Source organism: Tachyglossus aculeatus, chromosome 3 (assembly GCF_015852505.1).
Source record: "Tachyglossus aculeatus isolate mTacAcu1 chromosome 3, mTacAcu1.pri, whole genome shotgun sequence".
NCBI classification, from domain to species: Eukaryota; Metazoa; Chordata; class Mammalia; order Monotremata; family Tachyglossidae; genus Tachyglossus; species Tachyglossus aculeatus.
The window spans coordinates 15,316,311-15,327,362 of record NC_052068.1 but is presented as its reverse complement, the minus strand read 5'-3'; the positions used below and the strand labels follow the sequence as shown (position 1 = coordinate 15,327,362).

Below are 11,052 nucleotides of genomic sequence, written 5' to 3'. Positions count from 1 at the left end.
GGACAATTAACATTAAGTCAGTTTCTGATGCAAGTCCAGCTTGTCTGTGACACCCAGGGTAATAATCTATCTGGACATTTAACTAAACCAAATTAAGCCTGGCACACCATTAATGAATTACTGAAACCATCAGTTCCATATCTGCATTGGGAGATTGTGTTTTCCTAATTTAACTTTCTTAACTGTATAAACAGCAAAACTCTCAGGAGCTGTAGAACAATCCCCAGCCTGTGAGTTGCAGACTGTATCTGAGGAGGGAGATATCGTGTATGATGGGCTACAGAGGCTCTAGCAAATACATGCAAATGGGTAATTTGGAGTCCTTCAAATGCATCACTCATTTTTATTATAGAAATTTGCTTTAGTGCCATAGAGTAGGTAAAAGAACATGGAACTCTGGAGTAAATTGAACCTTAATGCTTTTGTGAGCGGTCCATTATTTCCAACTTAGCATTGGTTTATTTCTGAGGAAGTAGCAACTGGCCTTGGACTAATTAGCCCCCATCCCATGGGAGTTTGTCACTGTCAATTGCAGGGGAATGTGGAGGGAAGGACCAGGATCAGTGAGTTCTAAATCTCCTCTTGTTATTGGGCTCCTGAAGTGAACAAATGAGGTGACCCAACTTAGGAATTCCTCAAGAAAATGGTAGTTTATTAGGAGAGCTGTGGAGGTGGGAAGACTTGACAGCGATGGGCTGGTTCTCTGTTGAAGCTGACAAATGATTCAAACAGCTTAGTACACTGTTCTGCACTCAGTAAGTGCTCAGTAAATATGACAATATTTACTGGACTCTCTCACCTTGCCTCCTGTCTCTCCCCATTCCAGTCCATGCTTGGACTGCTTCTCAGCATGGCCTGGTGACAAGAGCACAGGCTTCGGAGTCAGAGGTCATGGGTCTTGAGGCCGACTTTACCACTTGTTTGCTGTGTGACCTTGGCCAAGTCACTTCACTTCTCCATGCTTCAGTTACCTCATCTGTAAAATGGGGACTAAGAGGGTGAGCCTCATGTGGGACAGGGACTGTTTCCAACCTGATTACCTTGTACAAACCCCAGTGTTTTGAAAAGTGCTTGGCACATAGTAAGCGCTTAACAAATGCCATAATTATTATTATTATTGTACTTCATTCTGTTGCCCAAATAATTTTTCTTTAAAAAAGTTCAGTTGGACACTACTATTTCTATTGTTCCTGCTACCACTAATATTCTACTGCTACTAATAACAATAAAGTGTACGATATGTTCCAAACACTAGGGCAAATGTAAGATAATGAAATTATACACAGTCCCTGTACTACACGGGGCTCACAATCTAAGATTGATCAATTATTCAATCATATTTATTATGCACTGATTGTGTACAGAGCCCTGTACTAAGTACTTGGGAGATTACAATATAACAAAGTTCGTAGACGTGTTCCCTGACCAAAAGTATCTTCCAGTTTTGACAGGGAGACAGGATGTAAAATAATATATGGATACCTACAGAATAATAATGATGATGATGATGATGATGGCATTTGTTAAGTGCTTACTATGAGTCAAGCACTGTTCTAAGTGCTAGGGTAGATACACAGTAATCAGGTTGTCCCATGCGGGGCTCGCGGTCTTAATCCCCATTTTACAGATGAGGTAACCTAGGCCCAGAGAAGTTAAGTGAATTGCCCAAGGTCACATAGCAAACAAGAGGCGGAGCCGGGACTAGAACCCATGACCTTCTGATCCCCCAGCCTGTGCTCTATCCACTACACCATGCTGCTTCTAATGGCACTCTGTCCACCATGGCTCTGTCCACCTATCTCCTTAATCAAAAGAAAAACAGTGAACAACTACTAGAAAGAGGGTAAATTGGAGCGGTGTGGACCTCGGGCAGACTGACTTGACCAGTTCTACTCACTTCCAGCTATTGCTATCCTAATTAATAACAATAATTATGGCACTTGTTAACCACTTAGTATGTGCCAGGCACTGTAGTAAGCGCTGGAGTGGATATGAGAAGCAGCATGGCTCGAGAAGCAGCATGGCTCAGTGGAAAAAGCACGGGCTTGGGAGTCAGAGGTCATGGGTTTGAATCCCGGCTCCACCACTTGTCAGCTCCGTGACTTTGGGCAAGCCACTTAACTTCTCTGTGCCTCAGTTACCTCTTCTGTAAAATGGGGATTAAGATTGTGAACCCCCCATGGGACAACCTGATCACCTTGTATCCCCCCACGCTCAGAACAGTGCTTTGCACATAGTAAGCGCTTAATAAATACCATCATTATTATTATTATTATATGAGCAAATCGGATTGGACCAAGTCCCTGTCCCACGTGGGGCTCACAGCCTCAATCCCCATTTTACAGATGAGGGAACTGAAGCCCAGAGAAGTGAAATGACTTGCCCGAGGTCATACAGCAGACAAACAGCAGAGCCAGGATTAGAAACCATACCCTTCGGACTCTCAGGCCCGCGCTCTATCCACTTCTCGAAGCTGCTTCCTTTATTGTACCTCTTATTGAATTGTGATTTAATTGACCCTTCATTTTCTAACCGGCTGTGCCTGTACCCTCTTTCAGTGATTAGTTATCCAGCTTTCAACTGGTCTGGCCCCATCCAACACAGTTATGTCACCGAACACCTTTCCATCCGGTTTTTATTTTCAGTAACTGGTCTGCTCTGCCTAAGTGTGTGCTTCCCAATTCTGCAGCTCCTATGCCGTCCCCGAGTTCACATGGAGCTGGGAGGAGAATCAGCAGCAGCTCTGGAGAAACTGGGGGGGACCAGAGAGGAGCCAAGGATGCCCCCACCCCATCCAAGAGAAATGCTGGACACTTGGGTAAATGTTTAATACAGCATTCTCCATATAATAAGCACTTAGGTAGATATCTGTAACTTTACTTATTTATTTATTTATTTATTTATTTATTTACTTATTTATTTATTAGAGCCCAGATAGCTCAGTCGGTAGAGCATCAGACTTTTAATCTGAGGGTCCAGGGTTCAAGTCCCTGTTTGGGCGTGATGTGTTTGTAAGAGAAGCAGCGGGGCTCAGTGGAAAGAGCCTGGGCTTTGGAGTCAGAGGCCATGGGTTCAAATCCAGGCTCCACCACTTGTCAGCTGTGTGACTTTGGGCAAGTCACTTCCCTTCTCTGGGCCTCAGTTACCTCATCTGTAAAATGGGGATTAAGACTGTGAGCCCCACGTGGGACAACCCGACCCACCTTGTAACCTCCCCAGAGCTTAGAACAGTGCCTTGCACATAGTAAGCGCTTAATAAATGCCATTATTATTATTATTATTATTTATCCCTTTGCTCTTTCCCCCTCCCAGCCTCCGAACACTTATGTACATATCTATCATTTGATTTATTTGTATTGATGTCTGCCTCCCCAGCTCTAGACTATGGGTAGGGAATGTCACTGTTTATTGTTGTATTGTACTTTCCCAAGTGCTTAGTACAGTGCTCAATAAATATGATTGACTGAATGAATGAATATAATTACTATTACTACTACTACCTCCTCTCAGGGTCTCACCCGGAGAGTTTCCAGTCCTCTACCAGTCTCGACTACAGGAGGAAGAGTGAAGCAGAGGCCTACCCATTGCATTCCTAGCTTGGGCAGTGGCTAGTGAGTGGAAGGCCATCCGCTACAAGTCAAAACTCACCCATGCTGGGCAGCAGTGGCATGGGAGGAGAGTCATTCATTCATTCATTCAATCGTATTTATTGAGCGCTTGCTGTGTGCAGAGCACTGTACTAAGTGCTTGGGAAGTACAGGTTGGCAACATACAGAGATGGTCCCTACCCAACAGCGGGCTCACAGTCTAGAAGGGGGAGACAGACAACAAAACAAAACTTATTAACAAAATAAAATAAATAGAAAAAATATGTACAAATAAAACAAATAAATGGAGTAATAAATACGTTCAAACATATATACATAGATACAGGTGATGTGGGGAGGGGAAGGAGGTAAGACGGGGGGATGGGGAGGGGGTGAAGGGGGAGAGGAAGGAGGGAGCTCAGTCTGGGTAGGCCTCCTGGAGGAGGTGAGCTCTCAGTAGGGCTTTGAAGGGAGGGTGGAGACTCTAGTTTACTGCACAGAAGGAGACAATGGTAAGCCACTTCCTTATCCATACCAAAAAAAGTCTATGGACACACTATCAGAATGGCTGCCGATGGAGGTGGGCGCTCTGGGAGAGTTGTATCCATGGTGTCGCTATGGGTCTGAAACGACTCAAGAGCATAAGACAAGACAAAACTACTACTACTCGGTGTCCATCAGAGAAAAAGTGCATCTGATGCTGTTCACTTTCACTGTTTGCCCAGAATAAAGCATGTGGTAACACGTCATACTGTCCGACGACCTAAATAATTCTTGTATTTCTCTCCAGGAAAAATCACAATAATAATAATAATGGCATTTGCTTAACACTTACTATGGGTTTAAGAAGATCCAGGTTAATCACTGTTGGGTAGGGACTGTCTCTATATGTTGCCGACTTGTACTTCCCAAGCGCTTAGTACAGTGCTCTGCACACAGTAAGCGCTCAATAAATACGATTGAATGAATCAGGTTGGACAAGTCCCTGTCCCACAAGGGGCTCACAGTCTCAATCACCCTTTAACAGATGAGGGAACTGAGGCACAGAGAAGTGAAGTGATGCCATTTTACAGATTCATTCAGTTGTATTTATTGAGCACTTACTGTGTGCAGAACACTGTACTAAGTGCTTAGCACTGTACTACAGTGCTTACAGATGAGGAAACTGGGGCACAAAAGAGTTTCCCAAGGTCACACAGCAAGCAATTGGCAGAGCCGAGATTAGAACCAGGTCTTCTGACTCCCAAGCTCACGAAGCCATACTTCTTCACTGCTTCAAGTGCTTAGAACCGGGCCCTGCGTGTGGCAAGCAATAATAACTGTCTTCCAGAAGGCAAAGACTTGTATATTGACCAGCAGTTCTCCACGTCCAAGGAGGACCACACGAGAGGAAATGAACATAAAGCATAAAAGGGTTTGATTGGCCCTGTGATAGAACAGGGATAAAACCATGGAATAGGTTCCTCAGGGAGAATGTGGAGTCTGTTTCTTTGAGGTCTCCGACCTGTTCTGGATGGTTTACTGGTTCGATTACTCAATAAAATGAGGGTATTTATTGGGTGTTAACTGTATGCAGAGCGGTGTACTAGGGCTTGGGAGAGTCCAATACAACAGAGTCTGTAGGCACAATCCCTGCTGTCACGGAGCTTCTAGGGTAGATGTCCTCCCCCCGAGCCTGGGCCTAAACCAAATAAGCACTTCCAGCTCACTAGTCTGTTCTGCCTCTGATGATTTGCAGCCAGGCCTAAAACAGGCCCCGGATTAGAGAAGCAGCACGGCCTAGTTTGGTAGAGCACAGGCCTGAGGGTCAGAAAGCCCGGGGTTCTAATCCTGGCTCCGCCACTTGTCTGCCGTGTGACCTTAGGCAATCACTTAAATTCTCCGTGCCTCAGTTACCTCATCTGGAAAATGGGGATTAAGAATGTGAGCCCTATGTGGGACACGGACTGTGTCCACCCTGATTACCTTATATCTACCCCAGCACTTGGTACAGTGCCTGGCACACAGTATGTGTTTAACAAATACCACAATTATTACACATAGGTAGAAAGATAGAAAGATAGCTATATGTATAGGTAGATAGACGTACAGATAGATAGATGATAGATAGGTAATGTAGAGATAGATATATAGATAGATGTATAGATAGATGATAGATAATAATGGCATTTATTAAGCGCTTACGATGTGCAAAGCACTGTTCTAAGCGCTGGGGAGGTTACAAGGTGATCAGGTTGTCCCACGGGGGGCTCACAGTCTTAACCCCCATTTTACAGATGAGGGAACTGAGGCCCAGAGAAGTGAAGTGACTTGCCCAAAGTCACACAGCTGACAAGTGGCAGAGGTGGGATTTGAACCCATGATCTCTGACTCCAAAGCCCTTGCTCTTTACACTGAGCCACGTTGCTTCTCTAAGAAGATGATAGATAGATAGATAGATAGATAGATAGATAGATAGATAGATGATAGATATAGATCGATCGAAACACAGATAGATAATCCAAGTGGTTTTCCTCCATGTCCTGGATGGGAGTTAAATGAGGGAAATCCTGAGCCCAGGATATTGTAGAAGGACTCTGAGAGGGGAAAGGGACAATATAATAATGGGATTTATAAATGGCCTCTCTCAGGGGGGCATAGTGTGTTTTAGGGACCTTATCTAATTACTGCAATCCTCTTTGTCCTGAGGAAGACAGGAACATAGGACTCCAACAGAGACAGTAAAATCCTGAATCTTGGTGGAAACCACCCCCACCTCCGCCCAAACACACAGTCCCAATATCATTCTGCATAAAAAAACAGCCTCTCCTGGTGCTTCAACACGTGTTTTAATCAAATCAGCAGTTCTGGCAACAAAATAAGGGACCAAAAGTCTGGAAAAGGAAGTCAGCCATCATAAGAAGCAGTTTGGTTTAGTGGATATAGCACAGGGCTGGGAGTCAGAAGGTCATGGGTTTTAATCCCAGCTCTGCCATTTGTTTCCTGTGGGACCTTGGGCAAATCACTTCACTTCTCTGTGCCTCAGTTACTTCATCTGTAAAATGGGGATCAAAACTGTGAGCACCACATGGGATGGCTCTGCACACACTAAGCACTCAATAAACACGAGTGAATGAATGAATGACAGGGACTGTGTCCAACCTGATTTACTTGTATGCACCCTAGCACTCAATACAGTGCCTGATGCATAGTAAGCGCTTAATAAATACCATAATTATTATTATTGTTATCTCCTAGTGGGGGGGGGGGGGGATTTCATCACAGAAAATGGCCAATCAGGGCAGATCACATGGACTATCCAGGTGGGCTGGACAATGGTCTAAAAGGCTGAAGTTATGAGGTTAAGGGCTGGGGGCCTCACCTAGCTGGAATCTTTCATTAAGGATGGTTTTAGAGGTAATTGTCTGATAATAATAATAATAATAATAATAATAATGGCATTTACTAAGCACTTACTATGTGCAAAGCACTGTTCTAAGCGCTGGGGAGGTTACAAGGTGATCAGGTTGTCCCACGTGGGGCTCACAGTCTTCATCCGCATTTTACAGATGAGTTAACTGAGGCTCAGAGAAGTGAAGTGACTTGGCCAAAGTCACACAGCTGACAAGTGGCAGACTGGGATTTGAACCCACGACCTCTGACTCCAAAGCCCGGGCTCTTTCCACTGAGCCACACTGCTTCTCAACGTCTGTTGCGCCAAGCCTTGTGCAGTGCAGATTTGAAAGAGCTGCGTGAAAAAAAAAAAAACACCTCAAGGAGGAATAAGCCCTCCGGTACCTGGGGGAGAACTACTAAAGTTGCTACTGTTTGCATTTAGAGAACGATTGTCTCTTGCCGGGAAAGTGAATGCAGAAGTTTAATAAAGGATAATTCTTAAGCGGTGGGACTGAAAGTGAATCAAATTCAGATGACAAAGCAAATACAACTTAATTAGAAAAAAAGCAGCTCCTGCCTTTTGCCAACAGAGAGAACTAAAGAGAGAGATCTGTGGCCAGTAAAAATGCCCACTACTCCTGTCTCCCTGTGGGCATCGAGATAATGGGGGTATGTTTTAAGACAAACACACAGGACTGGGAACGAAACTTGCTCAGCTGTATCATTTTAGGAAAGTTGCTTCAGCATTATATGTCTCAGCTTCCCTATCTGAGCAATGGGCCTTCCCTTTATGTAAGCGAACTGAATATGGATGCTTGGACCTGTGAGTGCACAGAAACTGTTAACTCCTGAAATCCTCTCTTTGAACCAAGAATGGTGAGTCTTCACAATAAAGAGTGATTTAACTCAGTGCCATTATGACATTAGCTAATAGTAAAGCTGGTAAACAGAGCCTCAGTACAATATTTCAGAGAAACAGAGTGGCCTAATGGCTACAGCATGGGTTTGGGAGTCAGAAGGACCTGAGTTCCAATCCTGCCTCTGCCACTTGTCTGCTGTGTGACCCTAGGCAAGGCGCTTCACTTCTTTGAGACTCATTTACATTATTTGTAATGTGGGGATTAAGACTCTGAGCCCCACGTGGGATAGGGATTAGTACAGTTACTGGCATGTAGTAAATGCTTAACAAATACCACAATTGTTATTATTATTGTTATTATTGTCATTATTATTATTACATCACCAGTAGAAACTCCCATCAGAACAATTATAGTGGAGAGAACATTTGAAGGCAAATGTTCAAATTCAATTCCAGAATTGAATACTAAGATAGTGTTAATCAATCAAGGTATTTATTGAGCACTCATTGCATGCAGAGCACTGCATGAAGTGCTTAGGAAAGAACAATATATTTGGTCATGTTACTGGGCATATGTCTGGGCAGGTTACTCCCCTCCTCAAAAATCTCCAGTGGCTGCCTGTCAACCTACGCATCAAGCAAAAACTCTATTTATTTTTCTTGTACATATTTGCTATTCTATTTATTTTGTTAATGATATGCATTTAGCTTTCATTCTATTTGTTCTGGCGACTTGACACCTGTCCACACGTTTTTTTTTGCTGTCTGTCTCCCCCTACTAGACTGTGAGCCCACTGTTGGATAGGGACTGTCTCTATATGTTGCCGACTTGTACTTCCCAAGTGCTTAGTACGGTGCTCTGCACACAGTAAGCACTCAATTAATATGATTGAATGAATGAATCAGTCAATTAATTGCATTTACTGAATGCTTACTGTGTCCAAAGTACTGCACTAAGCATTTGGAAGTGCACAATATAACAGAGATGGAAGACATGTTCCATGCCCAAATTGAGATTACATCTAGAGGGACAGACATTAATATGAATAAATAAATTATGGATATGTAAACAAGTGCTGTGGAGCTGAAGAAGGGGGGAATTAAATGGTGCAAATCCAAATGCAAGGGTGACACAGAAGGGAGTAGGAGAAGAGGAAATGAGGGCTTAGTTAGGGAAGGCCTGGTCGACAAGATCCCTGAGTTACAGAAATGTGAAGTATGAATAATGTATGGCCTGTAGAGAGAATAGGTCGGAGACAGGGAGGTCAACAAGGAGACCGATGCGGTAGTTGAGGCAGGATATGATGAGTGTTTGAACCAGTGTGATAGCAGATTGGACGGAAATGAAGATTCAAGAGACGTCATGTAGTTAGAACTGAAAAAATAATAATGACAGACAAAATGTGTAGTTTGAATGAGAGAGATGAGTGGAGGGTAACGCCAAGATTGTGGGCTTGTGAAATAAGAAGGAAGGTGATATAGGGAAGGACAGGGTTTGGGTGGGGAGATGAGAAGTTCAGTTGGTACATGTTGAATTTGAGATAACGGTGTGATATCAAAATAATAATAATGGTATTTGTTAAGTGCTTACTATGTGCAAAGCACTGTTCTAAGCGCTGGGGGGCGATACAAGGTGATGAGGTTGTCCCATGTGGGGCTCACAGTCTTAATCCCCATTTTACAGATGAGGTAACTGAGGCTCAGAGAAGTTAAGTGACTTGCCCAAGGTCACACAGCAGACATGTGGCGGAGCCGGGATTAGAACCCATGACCTCTGACTCCAAAGCCCGGGCTCTTTCCACTGAGCCACCCTAAAATAGAGATGTCCTGAAGGAGAGAGGAAATGTGAGACTGGAGGGAAGGAGAGAGAGTTCAGGGCTGCAGTTGTGGATTTGGGAATCATCCGTAGTGATGGTAGTTGAAGCCATGGGAGCAGATGAGTTCTCTACAGGAGTGGGTGGAGATATCCGGAAGGGGACTTAAAACTGAAACGTGAGGGACTGCAACAGTTAGGTGTGGGAAAAAAAGGAAGAGCTGGTGAAAGAGATGGAGAAAGCACAACCAGAGACTGGAGAAGTTAGGAGAGGTCAGTAAAACCCAGGTTAGATATAAATTAATTCTTATCTGCTTCAATTTGACCCTCTCTTCTGCCCGACAATAATACTTCTCCTTCTTAATTCGCTCCCATACCCACGGATCCCACCAGATGTTCCAGGCATTTAATTCCCTCCTCAAACATCCTGTTCCCCCCCCCCCCCCCCCCAACTAGAGAAGGAGCAAGCCCTAGTGGATGGGTCTAAGAGTAAGAAAACCTGACTCTGCCATTTGTCTGATGTGTGACCTTGGGTAAGTCACTTCACTTCTCTGTGCCTAAATATCCTCATCTGTAAAATGGGGATTAAGACTGTAAACCCGATGTGGGACAGGGACTGTCTTCATTCCTTCATTCATTATCGTATTTATTGAGCTCTTACTGTGTGCAGAGCACCGTACTAAGCACTTGGGAAGTACAAGTTGGCAACATATAGAGACAGTCCCTACCCAACAGCGGGCTCACAGTCTAGAAGGGGAAGACAGACAACAAAAGAAAACACATTAACAAAATAAAGTGAATAGAATAAATATGTACAAATAAAATAGAGTAATAAATACGTACAAACATATATACATATGCTCTGCACACAGTAAGCGCTCAATAAATACGATTGAATGAATGAATATACAGGTGGTATGGGGAGGGGGAGGAGGGGACGAGGAAGGAGGGGGCTCAGTCTGGAAAGGCCTCCTGAAGTCTTCTTGCACATGGCTTGATAACCATCCCGAGAAAGACAACCCATTCATTCAATGGGGGAAACTTTACTTTTTTCACCTAAATATGATGCTAGTAGAAAAAGCTCCCAGACTGAGCCCCCTTTTTCCTCTCCTCCTCCCCATCCCCCCCGCCCTACTTCCTTCGCCTCCCCACAACACCTGTATATATGCTTGTACAGATTTATTACTCTATTTATTTTACTTGTACATATTTACTATTCTATTCATTTTGCTAATGATGTGCATCTAGCTTTATTTCTATTCTGATGATTTGACACCTGTCCACATATTTTGTTTTGTTGTCTGTCTCCCCCTTCTAGACTGTGAGCCCGTTGTTGGGTAGGGACCGTCTCTATATGTTGCCAACTAGTACTTCCCAAGCACTTAGTACAGTGCTCTGCACACAGTAAGCGCTCAATA

The 11,052-nt window shown here is 43.9% G+C and overlaps 1 non-coding gene across 1 annotated transcript; it reads left to right on the top strand.

Moving 5' to 3' along the window:
* The first annotated feature begins 2,928 nt into the window (after positions 1-2,928).
* On the top strand, positions 2,929-3,001 carry TRNAK-UUU. Its single transcript has one exon. It is a non-coding gene; the product is annotated as a tRNA-Lys (tRNA).
* The last annotated feature ends 8,051 nt before the right edge of the window (positions 3,002-11,052 follow it).